The sequence below is a fragment of the Protopterus annectens genome, chromosome 16.part0 (genome assembly GCF_019279795.1).
Source record: "Protopterus annectens isolate FY-2018-M chromosome 16.part0, PAN1.0, whole genome shotgun sequence".
Lineage (NCBI taxonomy): Eukaryota > Metazoa > Chordata > Ceratodontiformes > Protopteridae > Protopterus > Protopterus annectens.
The window spans coordinates 165,100,179-165,120,140 of record NC_056750.1 but is presented as its reverse complement, the minus strand read 5'-3'; the positions used below and the strand labels follow the sequence as shown (position 1 = coordinate 165,120,140).

The 19,962-nt window shown below is 40.2% G+C and overlaps 1 protein-coding gene across 1 annotated transcript in view; it reads right to left on the bottom strand.

The window, feature by feature from the left end:
• CCHR16.PART0H14orf93 (chromosome chr16.part0 C14orf93 homolog) overlaps nt 1-1,850 on the bottom strand; it is a 670,150-nt gene extending 668,300 nt beyond the window's left edge. The window contains exon 1 of the mRNA XM_044058553.1: nt 1,784-1,850. The gene's annotated coding sequence lies outside the window, so the exon portion shown is untranslated. The remainder of the gene's footprint in view (nt 1-1,783) is intronic.
• Between the last annotated feature and the right edge of the window lie 18,112 nt (nt 1,851-19,962).

Sequence of the window (19,962 nt, the reverse complement as noted above, 5' to 3'; positions counted from 1 at the left end):
TGTGCTAATTCGGTGTTACCTACTAAACATCTATAAGTAGTACTTATTCTACCGATCACATACTGTTTGTGTTTTGTCGGCGTGATATCCAAGACTCTTTTACCGTCTCTAGAACGCTCTGGTATTAAGTTAGGAAAGAAGAAGTTACTGTGAAACTGCATTTGTAATACCTTACAGCATGTTAAGTGTAAAAGTACTAGAAACAGAAACCAGAAGTAGAGCGATGCAGTCAAATTGAGGGCAGTAGGTGCCACTGATCTGTCTGTTGGACTTCAGCTGCAGCCCCACTTTCTTAGAAATGTGCCAGAACATTACATATTTTAATATCGTCTAAGCATTCTTGCTTATTTCGGCGTTAATCAGAAACTTTGGTTTAGTCATACTGCTCTGTCTAGCAGTTGCCAAACAGAAAAGTACACATTTTCATTTGAATTATAGTTTGGGAAGGCTTATATACTTAGAAGCAAGTCAAAGATTTGATATTTGGTTTTCAGTAACCTTACCTGCTATCACGTTAGAAGTGAGCCAATACACGGGTTTCTGTAAGACAAGGGTTAAGTAAGCAGGTGTATCATCTGCCGTTATTTTATTTAGAGTTTTGGAATACTTTTTGGCAGTAAGACATAAATTATGAAAACACTGTTTAGTGTATATGAACATTTAAGGCTGAAAAGGTTTACTCAGAAGATGAAAAGACAATAAAGAATTACCTTGACTTAGGATGTCCATCTTGCATAACACGTGTGATTAAAAAGCCCACAACACATTTGATAGCTGGAACTATATACTTTCTTTTGAAAGATTCAACAGTTGTATCTGTGGTGCTTTTCTCCCTGGGCCTTTGAGAAGGGGGAATACTGCCCAGTCAGACTATCTTGGTTAACACCAATCAATCAATAAATTGTTCTTAGTACACCAGAAATTAAGATAACCACCTATATTCATACTCTGGTACCATCTTTTGAGGGTATCTTTTTAAAGGTTATAATATCAGTATGCCTGGTGTCTATAAAAAGTATACATGAAAAGTATGGGGCATCTGTCTAAAAGTGACATTTTTTTTCCCTTTCTCACCAGCCGTAGGCCAATCTTCAGTTATGGCAAATGCCTGTAAAGAAATCCAAAATCTAAGTTATCTTGACAGAATCTTAAATCAGTGAATGACCCAAGGATACCTACAAAAATAAATATTTTATCATAACTAGAGCAGCTCAAACTCTGTCATATGTAAGCATAGCAGCAGTGAAAGATTTTGGCTTGTACTGAAAAGGGGCATACTCCTCCAACTGTTATCAAATACACTTTGTATACAGCATCCTGTTGGCACAAGGTACACAAAGAAGCTGTGAACATTGAAATCTTGGCTTGTCATCATGCTGAGTACTACATTTGGTTACTAATATTTAAAACAAATAATGAGAAACCTGTAATGACACAGCAATCTTGGTATAACTGTTGAACTTAAACAACAGAACAAACTGTAGGCAGCATCTGTCTGACTGAACACCAGGTATACATCTCTGGTAAGCTTTCTCAAAACCAAGGTTCTTGCAGTGCACTCTGTCAGCAGTTACACTTAAAAATCCTCTTACAGCTCAAGCTTGAACACATCCACAGGAACAGCAAGTATCCAAGAAAAAAGCACTGTGTTTCTGTTCAGCATTTCAAAAGAACATTGAATCTTCAGCACTCAGAATCAAGATATTATCACAGGAAATTCTATCAGCATGCAAAGAAGAAAATCAGTTTTATATACAGCTCTTTTTTTTTCTTAAAAGGATACATGAAGGTCATTTTCTCTTTTGTATTCTGTGTGTGCAGAAATCAGTGCACCTCTGGCTAGAAAACCCCGCCTACACAGGATACGCTGATTGTGTACTAAAGAATGAGTAGTTGTACATGATTGGCCTTATGGGCACTCAGTCATTAATGCCAAGGGGTCCATTAGGGAGGATACCTCAGTTCAGTGTCATTGAGAGTACATGGTGCCTCATTTTCTTTTCAGAAATTCTGTTTTTTTATGTACAGTAGTTGCATTCTTTCAAATTGGTGTGTCTGCTTTTTCAGGCGGTTGGGCAATGACTCACTGTGTTTACAGAATGCAGGCTGTTGAAATATTTACTGAAAGCAACAGTCACCAGACAATAAAAAAAACATTCTCATGCTTTTAAGGCCTAGCCACTGCTGAAAGAACAGATACGTTTAGTAATTATTTTACTTTATTTATACTTTATTTTAAGCAAAATAAAATATTAATTTTTACTGATAAATATATCCTCACCCTGTGGATTACATTATAAGTGTGCAGTTTATGATTATGCATTATTTATGTTAATATATAGAAATTTAAGATGAGTTTAGGGTGCAGCATTAGTAGGTAACAGTGTTTGGGAAATCCTGCCATGTATTTTGAGTTTATATATGAAATAAGAAACTTGTCACATGGGTTTGGGACTTCTGTACCATTTAGCTGTAGTATGGTATGACAGCTGCTTTATTGGACCCTGATTCTGAAATGGGTAGAGGCCTGCTACATGGATTTGGTGGTGGTGCCTTTATTTTATTTATTTATTTATTTTATTTGTGTAATTACTAGCAAACTAAAATTAAAAGTATTTGACAGGTGACTAGGTAATGTACAAACCTAACTTCCCTTTTGTATATACTTCTTTATTGTACTTAATAGTAATTTAAAGTAATTAGGTAAGCCTAGGTATGACAAAGAAGCATTTTGATTAGATTCTCAATGAATTTTTTTTTGTGTTAAGTACGAGCATTGTTTTTGTTCTATTTTTAAACAATACTTACTTGGTTTAAAACAATTAATTTGTTTTATAACAAACTTTTATGGTTGTTTTTAATTTTATTTTGAAATAATAATATTCTTAATTCTTTATGGTTCAAACTTTTGTTAGGAGACTGGTTGATGCTTTTTGGTATTTCATTGTTAATACTTAAATATGCAATTATTCTATTCACCAGTTATGTTAACCATTGGTTGATCAATTTATTGGGCTCAATACCTATGTATATAAGTAAGCGGGTTACTTGTTTTAATTGTCTGATGAAGTTTGGTCACAGGTACCAAATGAAAGCGCTTACACTTTGTGGTAAATAAAAGTTTGATCGTGCAGCTGGTGTTCCTGGCCTCGTCTGTTGGATTTGTGTTTGCTGGTTACTTTTATTCCTGGTTTTTGGTCACTTATTTGTGTGTGTCCCAGAAACTTTTCCACACAGTATGCCAATTGCTATGGACTTTGAATCGTCTGTTAGGTATTTATAATGTTTCCTGAAAAATAATCGAAACTTACGGGTAGTCTCTACAGTGATTAGTTGTGAAGAAACTGTATTCAGCTCACTTAGTTCTCACTGATGGATTTAGCTGGTGAGGTTACCAATAATCTGTAAAGCTCCCATTGTAAGCTCAGCACATTTTAAAGACCAAGTCAAACTGCATATTATTTGTATATAAAGTTTAACATGGCTATTTCTAAACATTGTCTGCCTCACAGCCTTTAACTGCATCCTGCCCATTATTTTCACTTTTGTGAAGGGGGACAATAGTGGGACAGTTCTTTAAAATGGTGTAACAAGCAAACTTATACGTGGCACCTAGTGGATGTTTGGCACCAGGCTGCATTCTTTCCTATTTATCTGCACTGACACTTTATCAGTTTAAGTTGTAGCCATTCACACACACATACCTTTTTTTGTTTTTGCAAACCTAGGACTTTCAAATGAATTAAATTTTCTGTTTCATGGATAACCCATTAAGATTCTACACATCAATAATTTGTCCAAGATTGGTACAGCTCTACCTTCCATTACTAAATAGTACCACATTGTTCACCACTGCCTAGCTTACCCTTAATTCCATAATGCACCAACGTACAGTCAATCATGTTTTACCTTATAATCAGCTTCATTGGAATTATTTTCATAGCACTTGTTTCCCCTCGGCTCCAGTTTTGAAAATATTTCACATCACTTATCATTAAACAGCATAATAATATCAGCTCGCAGAAATCATCTCAACAGTGCCATCATATTTACCATTCTTGTTACCGCTTGCAACAATCATTGTTGCATTAAATAAAACACAGAAGCAGCAGGTGGATTACATGGCCACAACCATGTGTTTATTGCCAATTATTGCCAATTTCCTTTGCTAAAACCAGTTGCTGGACATGTGCACAAGGCAGGAATGTCAAGGAGGCCCTTTATTTATTTATCTCTTAGCAATGCCATAAACACTACAGAACAACAGACAGCACTGGCGATGTCCGGCCCCTCCTATAATCATGCTTACATCACAAGATTTCTTGTTATGACATTCTAAATTCCTCTGACCGCCTTACAATCTGCCAAGGAGCCATTGCCGGGCTAATAAGTCCACTGGCAATGATCCCCTTGGGGCTGTCTGGCCTGTGTGTGGTCCGGCTAAAGAGTCCTGTGAACCCCCCCCCCCACTTACCTTGGCCTGTCTTACCTTTTCTGCCTTCTACCACAGAATAGAGGAATATTCCTCCCTTCCGCCAAGCACGTCTCAATTTACTAAAATTGTAGGCCCTTTAGTGCTAAACCGACTTGTAATTCCTTATAAAAAAAACCTGCATTGCCTCCGCTGACAAATGAACCCCATCCTCAGCATACCTCTCTTTGGTCAGCTGACCCTAATGCCAGGGTGGGAAATGTACACCCCACCAGTGCTCCTTAATAACTTATCCATGACATTATTAATTCTCACCTCATCCTTTCCACTACCTTAATTGATCTAGCCCCCCCTCCACCTTATTCTTTGAACTGTTTCTGACCAGCAGATTATAGCCTGAGGCCAACAATCATGTAAGTAGTTTACCTCTTGTACCATGAACTCCACTAACTATTTTATTGGACAGTGGCAAATGTAGTTACCTCCTAAGTGTAGCACAATGGCTGCCAGTGTTTGCCCCCTTCTGGCTGCCCGGTGCAACACTGACCTCAGTTGATGCCATTGCATGCCTAATACCCAAAACCAAACTGCCTCATAACCACCTTGATTCCATCTCTGGGAGAAGAGACCGGCCTGGTTTGACCCTGTCGCTGAAGCTTCCAAATAAAAGAATGACACACCAATCAAATGTACCTCAAATCAGCTGCCAGTGTGCTGAAGTAGAAAAACAAGAGTTAGAGACATTTACACCTGACATCATTGTTGTAAGTACTCGATTTCCACCTACCCAGTCTCTTTATGTCAGCCTGTGATGCTCCTTTTGCGTGTGCATGAGAAGCTGTTCCTCTCCGAAAATAATGTATCGTTATAGCTATCTGTGTCTAATCCAGATAGTTTAACCACCTCTTTTAAGACTGCCGTCATATATGTTTGGGGATCACCTTGCAGAAGAAAAAGAATGGGCCATTTAATGTACCCCTATAGTTGCAGTACTCCAACATGACTGTGAACAACTTCCATTTTACACTCTGGGGTTGCAACCCTCACCCATTGACCTTTCCCTTCTTGGTCCATTTTGGATTTAGATATATAAACTCACGTGTCATCCTTGAACAGCTGCACATGTGCCAAGGTAAAGCCATTCCTTGGCCTTTCTGCTTGCTTGGTTGAACAATCTCTGACCACCTAAATTCCCCACAGAAAAGCAGCCCTAAATAAATCTACTTCATACACAGAAAAACAAAGCACTAACATAGCCATCCATAATTTATGTAGTACTGCTAGACCTATGGGATACCTATTATCTAGGATTTTGGGTGTCCCCCCAATCCTTAAACATTGCTCGGATGTGAGAAGAATTAGCCAAGTCTCCTAACCCTAGAGCCTGATGAAACCAATTCAAAGCTGACATTGTGTTTCCTTGGCATCCCTAAATGCCAACCTCTATCTTTCACTAGTACAATGTAATTCTGATTTGGTGAGGTGGTATTGGCCATGCTGACTTTCAGCCTCTGGATAATCCTGCCTGCAAAAATTGCTGAATGCATTTATTATACCTTAGCCTTGTCCTTCCACTGAGGGCATTACACATTAGCCTCCATTCTCGGTTGCCCATAATTCCCATAACTGATCTGGCACTCGATCCGGGATAGGTTTTGCATTTGGAGCCAGTAACCTGAACTTGGGCTGCTGTAAACGAGAAAGGGAATCTGCTAATGAGTTATCAATGCCTAGTATGTGTTGTGCCTTAAATATAATATTTACAAATACATGCATCTGGAGTATTTCTTCCCGGGCATCAGCTGAAGATTGTCTTTATTCCGAGTCGGATTTTCCCGGTAAACAAATGTAAAATAAATAAAAAAGTAAATTTAATGTTAAACACTTTAAAGTAAAATGCGTCATTACTACACAAAAATACAAGGCGATCCGGGCTAGTGGATAAAGACCATAAAGACTCCCAAATAAAACAGTAAACTCTTCTTTATTCAAAAAATTCAAAACAGAATGAGCGTTTTCATCCAGTTTAACTGGACTTCATCAGATTAATTGAATACAGTAGTACTAAAACCATTTGTAGCCACAGGAACAAAGCAGTTTAACCAGGAAATGATGTAACAGTAATTCTGAATAATTAATCAGAGTAAAATATACCCTCTGATGGAAAAGATTCTCTGTTTCTATACTGAAAGGTTCTATGTCAGCTCATATACCTTTCTCTTGATTGTATTAAGCTACTCATCCTGAATGTATGAAAGATATCTCCAGTGTAACCCACCCTAAGTTGTAAAAGCCTCTCAGTTTCTATATTGTAAATTGTTTTCAGCGATACAAGATTGTAATATTTGTATATGTTTGTACACTAGTCTACTGTATTTCCAAGTCCATAGGAATTGTATAATTGAAACTAAATACCTTATTGTAACCTTGCTAATTGTTTTTGGAGCTTTTCTCCCCAGGACTCCATTGAAAACGGGTTATTTTGGCCCAATGGACTATCCTGGTAAACCAACTGCAAATAAATAAATAAATAAAATAATTAAATAAAGTATTAAAGGCTTGTTCTTTTTAAAAAAAGATGTATGACCAATAAAATGGACACAATGAATAAATAACATTTTGTTAAAAATGGATATAAAATATAAATATTTTATATATAAAATATGTCTGACTAAAACACTTTTTTAATAATTTAAACAATCGTGTTAAATTATGACCTCAGTGCGGTGAAACAAATATATGCATATCCTTAAAAGTGTCATAAATGTGTAAAAAACTGTAATATATATATATATATATATATATATATATATATATATATATGTATATATATATATATATATATATGTATATATATATATATATATGTAAGTTGATATGAATAACTATGTTAAATATAAATATATATGTTTATATATCATTTATTGAGGCGAGTTATTTCAGGCCCTGGACTTTAAGATGGGTTTCAATGATATGTGATCATTAATACCCAAGGGGGTTACTGGCGTTTAACTTTAATTGCCAGACTACTTCTTTTTCTTTGAGTAGTAGCTTAACATTACCACCCCTAGGGTTAATGTACACCTTGTCAAGAATAGCAAACCTAAAAGACTGACTGGTGTTATTCTGTTCTATGTGCCTGTATAAAGCATTATTTGTATTCTCTTTTTTAATATCATAAATGTGTTCATATATTGTGTTCTTCAAAGACCTGTCAGTTTTCCTGACATAATATGCTGGGCAGGTGGAACATAATGCTAAATACACTACCCCTTAGTGTTACAATTTCCTGTCTGGAAAATCACTTTACTTCTACTAGTGTTTTCCAAAAAGATGGCATTATCTTCGTAAATGTACACACACTGGTTTCAAGACCCACATTTATGAGTTCCTTTAGAAATCTTGGTTTTCCTGTTGATATTATGGTTCTCCAAATGGGCCTTGATATTGTGACATGTCTTGTAAACAAAAACAGGGTTATGTCTTAAATAGTTATATATGTCCACATCACCCCTCAAAATATTCCAGTTCTTGGATATCATATCTTTAATAATAGGTGAAAAAGAGCTATATTTTAATACCATGGCTCTCGTAAAATTACCCCTGTTTGTGTTCTCCACTTCCTGGATAAGCTCTTTTCCTAATAATGGTTTATGCAGTAATTCCCATTGTGATAATATATACTCAATGGTGTCTGGGTGGCCACGGTGGTGCAGCGGTTAGCGTTGCCACCTCACAGCAAGAGGTTCTCCGGTTTGATTCTCGGCTGGGGTGCCTTCTGTGTGGAGTCTGCATGTCCTCCCTGTGGTCACGTGGGTTTCCTCCGGGTGCTCCGGTTTCCAACCACATCCCAAAGACATGCTGTAGGTGGATTGGACACTCTAAATTCGCCCTAGGTGTGAGTGTGTGTGTGTGTGTGTGTGTGTGTGTGTGTGTGTGTGTGTGTGTGTGTGTGTGTGTGTGCGCGCGCGTGTGTGTGTGTGCCTTCTGTGGAAGGTTGGGCACCGGGCTGGCAACTCGACACCATAAAACTCCACTGCCAATCTTGAGTGGATAGATGATCTGCTGTGGCGACCCCTAACTGGGAAAAGCCGAAAGATGAAGAAGTGTCTTTAACTAATTTGTGGGGGATAACCTCTCTCCAGGAACATATTACCTACCAATCTAAGTTCCTTCAACACATCAGCATAATTTGAGGTCATCCTAGCTGCTCTAATGCATTGACCTTTTAAAATGCTTTTTTTCTGTGAAAAAGGATGGCAGCTACTAAATTCTAAATAAGTATATCTGAACTTGGGTTTACCCAATACTCCTTTAGCTCCCAGCTGATTGTTCACTATGTGCACAACGCTGCTGTTATCAGAGCAAACCAAATCACCTTATTCTTCATCTGTTGCCACCAAATTTCCAGGGCCACTATAACTGGAAAAAATTTCATCTCTGCAATTGAAAGGCTCAGACTGCCTTTAACTTGCTCTGGCCATGCCCCACTGAACCACTGTCCCTGGAAATAGCCGCCCAAACCACACCCTCCTGCAGCATCTATGAATACCTGAAGCGGGGGTTGGGTTGGTTCACCCTTTTCTTGGTGTATTGCCACCTCATTATATCCTATTAAAAATTATAACTACACCTTTAAGTCTTTCTTCATGTCTTGTGAAATCCTGATAAAGTGGTACAGTTTCATACAACCAGACCCTTTGGCAGCTAGCCGCCTCATAAATGGTCACCCCCACTGGAATTACCCTGCATGCAAAATTCATCAACTCAGCTAATTCTTTTAACTATATTCCGCAAAACATCCAACAGGCCAACCAATGCTGTAGGAAGTCACAACTTCAATTCTGTTTTAAAAACAAAAATATCCTTTATTCCAAGAGCACTTTCATGGTGAAACCACCACTTCATCAGACCATAACAAAAAACAATACTTTACAGAACATGTATATATGCACTCCAATCAATTCAAATGGACCAATGACAAGCTTCAATTAAATTCATGTGCCATTCTTAAAGACATACAAACTTAAAACAGAATATTGCCAATACTCTATAAATGAAATCACATAAATATTATGTCAATCATTAAAATAAAAAAACTCATAGGAATAAAAATTTCTTCTTTACAAATTGTATTAAAACTAAGATACTATAAAAAACATATATTGAATAGTAAAATTATGCCAATAAAATTTATATACCTGCCTGAAATTAAACTATTTGGAAAGTTTCCTATTCTTTAAGATGGGTCTTATAGGAATTCTATCATTTAGTCCCTTTCCACTGTCTGCTTTTAACCTGATAATCCATCTTGCTTACCTCTTGGAATAAAGGATATTTTTGTTTTTAAAATGGAATTGAAGTTGTGACTTCCTACAGCATTGGTTGGCCTGTTGGATGTTTTGTGGAATATTTTTGAATTATTTTACCAACAGTTCATTTATCCTAGCCACATCTTGTTTGGTGTTATAATTCTTTTAACTGTTTTAGTGTCATTTAGTTTTGGCCCGAGACATGACTCAAGACTGACTGTAATTTTAACTTTGTCTAAGGGAAGCCTGCATTGACCTTTTACACTATCAATCTCTATGCCCAAAAATACTAATCTATTTGTGGGCTGTCCACTTTAACTTCTGCTAAAGGTACCCCTAATTCTTTGCATATTTGATTGACGATATCTGCACCTCACTGACATTCACCAGTGTCTTCATCTCCTATGAATAGAAAATTGTCCAGATAATGAACAATGTTGTCTTCACCTAAACTGTGTGCCACTAGCCAATGCAAAAAGGTGCTAAACTTTTCAAAAGTGGTGCAGGCAATCGAACACCCCACTGGCATGCATCTACCCATGTAGTACTGACTCTCAAAAAGTAAACTCAACCATTCCTGATCCTTGGCAGCAAAGGGTAAGAGCGTAAAGGTAAACTGCATGTCTGCTTTTGACATAAGGGCCCCAATTCCCTTTTCTTGCACCTTCCTAACTGCTTTATGAAATGAGGCATAGTGTAACAAAGTCCCTTTGCCATTTATATAGTCATTCACTGAATCCCTTTCTGGATAAGACAAATGATGAATGAGACGAAACTCACCCCATTTCTTTTTGGGTACTACACCTATAGGGGAGACCTTGAAATCCTTTCTAGGTGGATGAGGAAATGGGCCTGCTAATCTACCTGCCTCTAGCTCTTTGTTTAGCTTTCTTTTTACTATATCTGGATGCTCCTTTGCAGACGTCAAGTTCTTAATGACTCCCCCTGTTTCCTGCCCCTTGCTGGTATCCTAAAACCTGTGGTAAAACCTTCCTCAAGTAATGCTGCCATATCCTTATCTGGATACATTTTGAGCCATTCCCTTAAAACATCCCCTCTTACAGGAGTCAGGAGAAGGTCCTGTATATCCTTTAAAGGGAGGTGGCATGAACGTTTTTTTTCCTTGGTGGCCTGAGAGACAAAAAATACTCGGCTGGCTGGTTGTCCTTTCCACGTGACATGCATTGATGCTGATATTTACATTGTAACTGATTCCTATGATAGCCAAATACATACTGGTAGCACCTCCTAAAACCCTCTTCTGCACTAGCCCACTGCAGTTCTGTTGAACCTGTGTAAGGGTATGTACCATATCTACTAAACATGCTCCCCGTTTGGCTTATTGGAAACCTGCAGTCTGTTAACAATGAACTCCCACTGGTGTCCAACCAACCGAGTAACCCCAGAGCCATCCAAGACCATGTTTTTTTGAGGTATGCCTGCCTCGTTCTTCTGTAATCTTCATTATACCATAGCCACTTCTGCCTCCCTTGTGCAAAACGCATAGTGGTCACTCTATTAAAATATGTCCACATGCCCTTGGCTTTGTCTGAACACCTTCCCCTTAAAATCTCAGCATAGATAGAATAGCCAATCACCCAGTTCCCCCATGTCCTTCTTACTGCTGGTTTCCCCCATTTGCCTCCTGGATATTCAGTCTTGCCCTCCTTATCCTTCATTTCTTCCTCCTCTCTGTTCAACAGGAAAAATGTGTCCACATACTCCCCGCTTACGATTTGTTACTTCACTTTTGTCACTCACGTGAGAGCCCAGGGACAAGTCTAATGGCACTGCCCCGTGGTATCTCTGTTGTCCCCTCTCCCCCTCCCCTAGTATCTGTCAGCTTACCCTTGCGCATCCACTTTGTGCCCCTCTCTAATTCCTTTGAGTTTTTGCTAATAATGCCCCAATCTGATCTCAGATATGCCCCTTGTCTTGCAACGACTTATCAGCTACTGTTGTATCCACTGATGCCCCAACTAGCTGAGAGTCATGTGATGTCTGCTTAACATAGGCAGCCCAGCCTTTACCTAACAACTCTTGGCCACATGCACTCATTAAACTTTCATAATTCCTTACAGTGAATTGGAATCCATAATCATCTACCTTGTCCTTCTGTAAAAATCTCTGGCTTTGCAACCACTGTAAAAACATTTGATCATCATTAAACTCCGTGCTTACCTTCCTCTCTGTTAGCCCTATTACTCTTCTTACAATGCTTCTTTTTCTCTTTATGCTTCTGTGGTTTCCTGTCCTTTCTGTCACTTACATCCTCTTTTCCTTTGCTACTAATGAACACTTGGCACCCAGTACTGGGTCCTGCTTGGGGTCAGGGAGTATATTACTCACCGGTTGAACATTCTTGCTGGCAGAGTTTGCAATTGTCCTAAGCGCATTGACTGTCGATAAAAATCCTCTCACCAATCTTTCCCTTTCAAGCTTATCATAGCCTGTAATTGGGCTTGCATTTGCTGATCCATCTAGTCAGTAAACAGAATAGCCTCTTCCACAATTGCTATCTCTCTCTCTCTCTATATATATATATATATATATATATATATATATATATATACAGATATTTTTTTCTTCGTCTCTCTTGTTCTATTATATTGTTAACCAATGTCAGTATCCCCTCAGCCTTGGATACTGAAGTTCTCGACCATGTGCTTCTGACTATGGGCCTCACTTTCACAGGCCCTGCTGTAAACCACCCGCAGGTCTCCATAACCAGACCCTGCTGTGCTATTAGCATTTTTTTTTTTTTTTTTTTTGAGTGGAGCGATACCACTCCCTGGCTTCACTCACAGGCTCTGCTGTGAAACTACACTCATAGGCCTCAGGATGAAGGCCCCACTGTGACTTCCTCACAGCCTCAACTCATCAGGCCCTGCCATGTGCCTGGTCGCAGGCCTCAGTTCACTGGCCCTAAGAAGTGACTACTTTAAAGGTCACACAACAACCAAACAAGGGATGAAGGGAATAAAACTCTGTATCACATGAACTACAGCTCCCAGCCTTAACCATCTGTGCCGACAACAACATATATTGTAAGCTTTTCCTTAATCAAGGGCTGTGGAGGCATTCAAGAATGCCTGGAGGATGTGTAAATAGTAGTACTGAGAGTTAAGAAAAATATGACTTCAATTAAGAAGAAACTGCTGCTCATCTGTAATGTAAAGTAAAGGGACAGATTATATGCTTTGCATCATTTGGGTGTTAAGTCTTCCCCTTATTTACATTAATCAATCGTGCACGTTAACATCACAAGCAATGATTTCCCAGTCCGACTCAAGTAACTACATCACCTGCAACATCCAATGAATTGACTAACTAAGAATAAACAGTTTGGCCAATAGAAATCATACTGTTGAATTTCCTGAAATAAAACTTAACAAATTATAGGTGCACTGCATTTCAATACCAACATTACATGATAACTTCATAATAAAACAACAACAAAGTTGTCAACTCACCAGCTGTAATAGGTTCATAGGTTCATAGGTTCATACTAGGCTATCTGCCCGAGGGCATTTACAAGCCTAGCCCATCGTTTTGTGGCTTACGCCACCCCTTTAGTATGGGGAACTATACCCATTATTTTGCTGTGCCTCTGTCGAGCAGTGACACTGAGGTAATCCCTGGGGTATATCTGCGATCTCCCATCCATTGGTCAAGATTTCTCTTGAACAAGGCCAGCGAGGTGCTCTGCCTCACATGTACCGGGATTTTGTTCCACAGCATAGGGAGTCTTTGGGTGATGAATCTATCCCTCCAGCACGTCCTATTAATAGCCGTGTCAAGGTTTAAGTCTCCTGCCCTTGTGGCACTGATGGATCTAGATTTTTTGAGGTGAAGCATATTCATCAAATCTGGGTTTGACATGGCCTTGTATGTTAGGCAAAGGTCACCTCTGAGCAAGCGGTAAGCAACTGAATAGAGCTGGAGTTCTTTCAGTCGGGCAGCATAGGACAGATTTTTGAGACCCTTTATCCTTTTGGTGAGGAACTTTTGTGGCCTCTCCAGCTGCTGCAAGTGTCGGGTCAGATACATTCCGAATGGGGCATTGTACTCAATCATTGGTATGATGAGTGATGAGTAAAGGGAGACTATGACCTCCCTTGATCTAGATGAGAATCCCTTCATGATAAGGTGGGCAATGTAGAAGGTCTTCCTAACTACTTTAGCTACATGGGTGTCGAATGACAGACTACTATCAACCTGGGTCCCCAGGTCCCTGATAACTTCTTCTGTGTTCAGTGGATTGCCACCTATTTGGTAGCTAGGGGTAACCTTGTTTTTCCCGAAGGGTATGACTATGCATTTTTTGGCATTTAACTTTAGGCCATGGCTCTGGCACCAGTTATCCGTTTCTGTGAGACCCTTCTGAAGGATATCTGTGTCAGATGTGTTTTCTACTATGGCGCCCAGTTTGCAGTCATCTGCAAACTTTGTCAGCCATAACCCTCCTGTGTTTGCTTGTACTTGGAAAAGTAGATGCCAAACAAGAGTGGGCCCAGGACTGAGCCCTGTGGGACACCACTTGTGACAGGCTTTGAGTCTGACATGGCGCCAGCAACTCTGACCCTGTGGGTTCTGTCACTCAGCCAGTTTGCAACCCATCTTGTGATGTATGGGTTGACATTTAAGCTGATGAGTTTTTCAATGATACCCGAGTGGGGTATTGTATCGAAGGCCTTAGCCAGATCGAGGTAGGCTGTATGGACTGCCTTTCCCTCATCAATGGCTTTGGTGACTGTTTCGAAAAAGTCAACCAAGTTTAAAAGGCATGATCTGCCTTTGACAAAGCCAAACTGGGTTGGATCCAAAGTCTGCAAATTCCCTATGTCCTTATTTATGAGGTCCATTATGATCCTCTCCATGGCTTTGCAGATAAGGCTTGTCAAGCTAATGGGCCGGTAATTTCCAGGGTCGGTGGAGGCACCGCCTTTGTGAAGTGGTACCACAGTTGCAGTGCGCCACTCCCTGGGTACGTATCCAGAGGTAAGACTTTGATTAAACAGCTGTCCTAGCTGTGGGTTTAATTCCTCATTGAGTTCATGGAGCACACAGCCGGGGACACCATCAGGTCCCATGGATGCTGTGTTTTTTGCTTTGGAGAGAGCAGTTCTCACTTGGGCGCTGGAGATGTTTGGGGGGCTGCAATCGTTTGGTATAGATATCTCTCCTTTTGGGAGTGGAGAAGTTTGCACTGAACCTGTCAGCCAGTATGTTGGCAATGTCTGTAGGATCAGTAATCTTCACATCATTTTGAACTAGCTCTGAGCATATCTGGGAGTTTCCTCCCAGGTTTCTAACATAGCTAAAGAAGGCCTTATGATTGTCTTTTGAGTCTTTAGCTATTTTTCTCTCGAAATTTGCTTTGGATGATTTTATGAGAGCTCTTAGTTTTTACTTATAGTGATCAAGGGTGTCTTACCTTTTAAGGATTTTGCTCTATCTTGTAGTAGCTTCCTCCTTTTGTTGTAGAGTTTGTTTATGGCTGGGGTCCACCAGACTGGACGCTTGCCTTTGGTACAAAGAGTCTTTGTTTTGCTTGGGATTGCCTTATCCATGCAGTCCTGCAGGTGCTGGTAGAAGGCATTTGTAAGTGATTCAGCGGCTTGAGTACTGTTTTCCGCCGGCTCGGGGGCCTTAAAGGAGACCACACTAGCCTTTAGAAGTGTGAAATCGGCTTTGAGAAGTTCTTTACTATGGTCTTTTTTATTTCAGGTGGGGGTGGGATGAGGACCTCCAGCGAGATTAGTTTGTGGTCTGATCTCACCAGTGAGGGGTACACCTCCGGTGTTGAACATTGTGCTCCCATGTTCGTGATGATGAGATCAAGTATGTTATCTCCTCTTGTGGGGATGGTGACTAGTTGTTCCATGGCATTTGAGTTTATGAATTCCAGGAACTTTTGGGCTAGGGTGTTTGGGCTTGAGTAGTGTTCCCAGTCTATATTAGGGTAATTGAAGTCACCTAGTATGATGGTGTTTGGTGATACATTTATCCCTCTAGTGTTTTCAGGAAGGCCATGTGAGGTTCCTGAGTTTGTGAGGGTGGCCTGTAACATGCTACAATTTGCAGAGCAGTCTTGCCTATGGTTAATTGCACCTGGATGGTCTCCGATGCATCGTGCGTTGCCACCAGTCTTGAGGTGTGGGTGTCCTTGATGAATATGGATACCCCCCTTCCTTTCTTGGTATTGTCTGGATTTTGGGGCCGGAACGCATGATATGAGGTAAAACCTGATAGCGCTGGGGTGCTCTCAGGAGCCTTGAACCAGGTTTCTGTCACAGCACAGACATCGATGTTCTCCATACTGAGAAGGGCCTCGAGTGCGTGCATTTTGAGATTTAGACTTCTGGCATTGAGCAGCATTACCCTTAGTTTTTTTCCTTTTTGTGTTCTAGGGTGGTAGGTTTAGAATTTGAGCCTTGCCTAAAAAAGGCACTATGGGGTGGCAAGAGCCTTTGCCAATATCCGAATCCCAGGGTGACAGGTGCAAGCCGTCCCTTGAAGCAGCGTGGCTTGTCCAGCATGTCATCCCAGGCAGACAGACACTGGATCCCCTTTGAATGACACCAGTGTTTAAGCCAATTGTTAAAGCTGATCATCTTATCTCTGTATTGTGGCATCATTCTTGGTGAAGGTAGGATACTGCTCAAGGTCAGGGTCATACCTGCCTGGGCTACATAATCAGAGAGCTCCTCAATGTCTCTTTTCATGTAGTCCAAGGAGGTACGTCTCAGGTTGTTTACACCAGCGTGGACAATGACTGAGTCATATTTGTACCTGCTGTTGAGAGACCTGAGTGCTTGTGTTATGTGGCGGATTCTAGCGCCCGACAGGCAGCTTACTGTGACCTTCTCCTTACTCAGTCTGGTGAGCGGAACGTCAGTGTGTCTGACTATGGAGTCACCAATGACTAGTGTGTCTGGCATTGTGTTTGGCCTTAAGGGCTGTGACTGTTTGACACTCTGACTGTGAGGTCTATGTGTTGCAGGTGTTGTGTTCTGAGGTGGTGGTTGTTTGGGTGTCTGCTTTGGTGGCCTCTGCTGTTTTGGTAGATTTTTGATCAGAGCCTCCAAGTATGTCTTTGTGTGTTTATGTGTATGATTTGAGGTTGTAATGGTACTATGTGAGACTGGGTCTATAGTGTGTGTGGTAACCTTCTCCTCCTGACTGGTCTTGCCAGTCCTATGTTGAGAGAGCTCAGCCTCCAGTTTGGCCGTATAGTTGCATCTCTCACATGTATTTGTGTTTTGTGGGAGGAGGAGAGGGTTGTCTGTGTACATGAGGCAATTGTAACATTGCCTCAATATTCCCAGGTTCACCAGCTGAGCAGGAGAGGACACTAGCAACTGATCCCTCGACATGCTAGAAGGAATAGACAAAAAAAACTTTAAAAAAGATTCCGGGGGACGTGGGTGACCGAGAAATGGGGGGTTGCCTTTTTGGGTACTATCTATGACAAGAGTGCCGTATCAAGGTAATAAGTACTGTAGGAGCAAGTGCTATGTTTAACAGATAGAGAATAGTCTACTTGGAGTCAAGTAGAGATGATCTTTTTAATTATAGGATACGCTGATTAGATCAGTAGTATAGTTCGAGGAAGGTAGTTTTAAGGGAAAATTTGAAGAGTGGACTTTAGGTAGCCCGAATAGTTTAAACCTGCTTAACCGGCGCTGCCCTAGTGTGCAACGGTAGCAACTCCGCGCTAAATTGGGCTAAATCGCGCTAATGCTGCTTTATAGCAGGGACCTGGAAAAGACCGAAATGACCCAAAATGGCCAATAAACTACAAGTTACTGCCTTAAACCACTCCTCTGAGGACAAATGAAGGAGTTATGGAAATGACCCCTAGTGGCCAATAAAACTACAGTTTCAAGTCAGTAACCACCTCTACGGGGGGCAGGGAAGCTGCTCAATGTTAGTCACTGCCACTGATGAACACAGAGACCCTCCTTCAGCCCAAGCAAAAATGACCTCACAGAAACTTTCAAACAGTTCAGGAACAGCAAGCCTGTAACTGAACTTTTTTAACTCTCAGAAAAGTGGGAAAAAAGCAAGATTTTTTTTTTGTTTTTGTTTTTTACAGAGATAGCAGAGGTTCACAAGTAGTATCAAGTTATAACAGTGCAGTAAATGACCCCACACAAGAGTGCTAGGTCAAGGACAGAAAATATGCAGGTTTTAAGAAAAAAACGATTTAAAATTAAGTGCAAACAGGAAATTCAGCAAACAGCTTTTGGTTGTGCTCTTTATCTCACCCTTGCTTTTGATGCTGAGAAGCTGAGGAGCGGGGGCTATGGGTTTTACTCCTGCATGAACTGCTTGGATTTATTTGTGTTTTTTTTTTTTTGGCTAGTAACACTGTTGACAAATGTTGGGGAAATGGTATTATCCCCCAAGGTTGCCATCCTTTGAATAACCTGTTAAAAAAAGTCACACCTTCTTGAGCTGGCAGTAGCTCAGGTGGATACAAAGCATTCCATGACACTTCTCAAAAAGAGTAGAGGAATTCTTGTGATATCCTGGATAAATTTCCCTTATTTAGTACCCTTAACACCTCTAGTCTTCCATGAAGATAGGCCATGCCTACTAAGACTAAGCTGGTAAATGATATAGTTAAACAGATAAGTGCTATTACTAAATATAATCGTAAGGACATCTGTATCAGTGGTATGAGCAGCATCAGTGCTCACTATAGCTTGAGTGGATTGAAACTGTGACTCTTAACAGGTTGTGTTTTTGGAGTATTTACCAGGGGAGTCCCTTAGTATTTTTTCGAAAAACAGCTACTCCCAAGAAAAACATGGTACAGCCAGCTCCTATAGAAAATGGCATCAGCTTGTGATGCTTAAGTGTTGCTGCTAACCTTTGAATGAGATGTTGAAAGGGAATGTTGGCCAGGACCTGACAGGGCCAGTCTAGTGAACCTGTTCCTGACAGGGAAACTTCAAAAGACATACCTGGATCTCCCTCCTTACTTTGCTAGCGAACACCAGGTGTTGAAAACTAAAATGCTAATTTAATTTTCAGGCAATTGACACCGTGAGTGCCCAGCATTTCCATGTCTGGACATTTACAAGGAAGCCAATATAGTCCTAGCCCTGTGATGCAATATACATAGCCATGAAATGGCTTAAACTGGAAAGTAATTAAGCTTGTTAGCAGATTTAATGAAAGAAACTCCTTTGCAAAAGTTATCCATTATAAGTGAAAATGGGTGAGATAGACTTGGAAGACCTGACAACACATACAGTAATGCATTTTGAGATGGAGCAGCTGAACCTCTTAGAATCACTCAGAAGAGTTACACTATAGGAGCCAGTAAGACTTCTTTTTAAGGGGGTGAGAAATCCAACAATATAAATAAAAATCAAACTAGATCTGGTCACCCAGAACTATAATAAGAGCTCCCAGTACATGGGAGGGATTGCAAACAAGACATCTGACCCTCAGGTGTTATAAATGTATTGAATAATGTTACCATACTTTTGTTCTGCTTAATAGAGTGTTACACGAAGTAGTGGGAACTGCAAAAGTTGATGTCTGTAACTGCAGCAACTGCACAGGCTATCGTTAGACTGGTATTATGATAATCCTTTTTATCACCTCTGGAGTGTGTTAGTAAAAACATACTTGACTATAGAAACAAAAAGTAACTGTAATATGTGTGCATGAAGGCAGGAAAGCTGTCCTATTGTGAAATTCTCTGATAATGGGGACCTCTCACATAATGTAATTGTCCTTGTCTATGAACAGTCAAAATATGATCACTTTAAAAATGCTTAATCACAAGTGGCTGAGAACACAGAACACACATAGAAAGCATCTGCACAAGCTGAAATAGGTGTTTTGCAGGACACAATTCCCACTCAACCCCCGTAGCTTAAGTAAACTAACTCCATAGTTGAATGGCAGTGGGGAGGAGAAAGGTAGAAAATGACATTAAATAAACTCACACAAATAGCAGTCCTGCATTGTTTACCTGTTTAGGATATGACCTATGATGAAAAGTGAAATTGAGTTGTTGTGCTTGAGCAGTTAAAATCAACTGGTCATTAATCACATTTTGGTTAGTCAAGTGTGGGTTGTAACCTGAGTGCTATGTAAAGTAAAACAATAAAAGAACGAGGTACTCAGGACTACCAAACTTAGATACAAAAACAGGAAATGAAAAATGGACCGAGGAGGAGAAGTTTTCCTTCT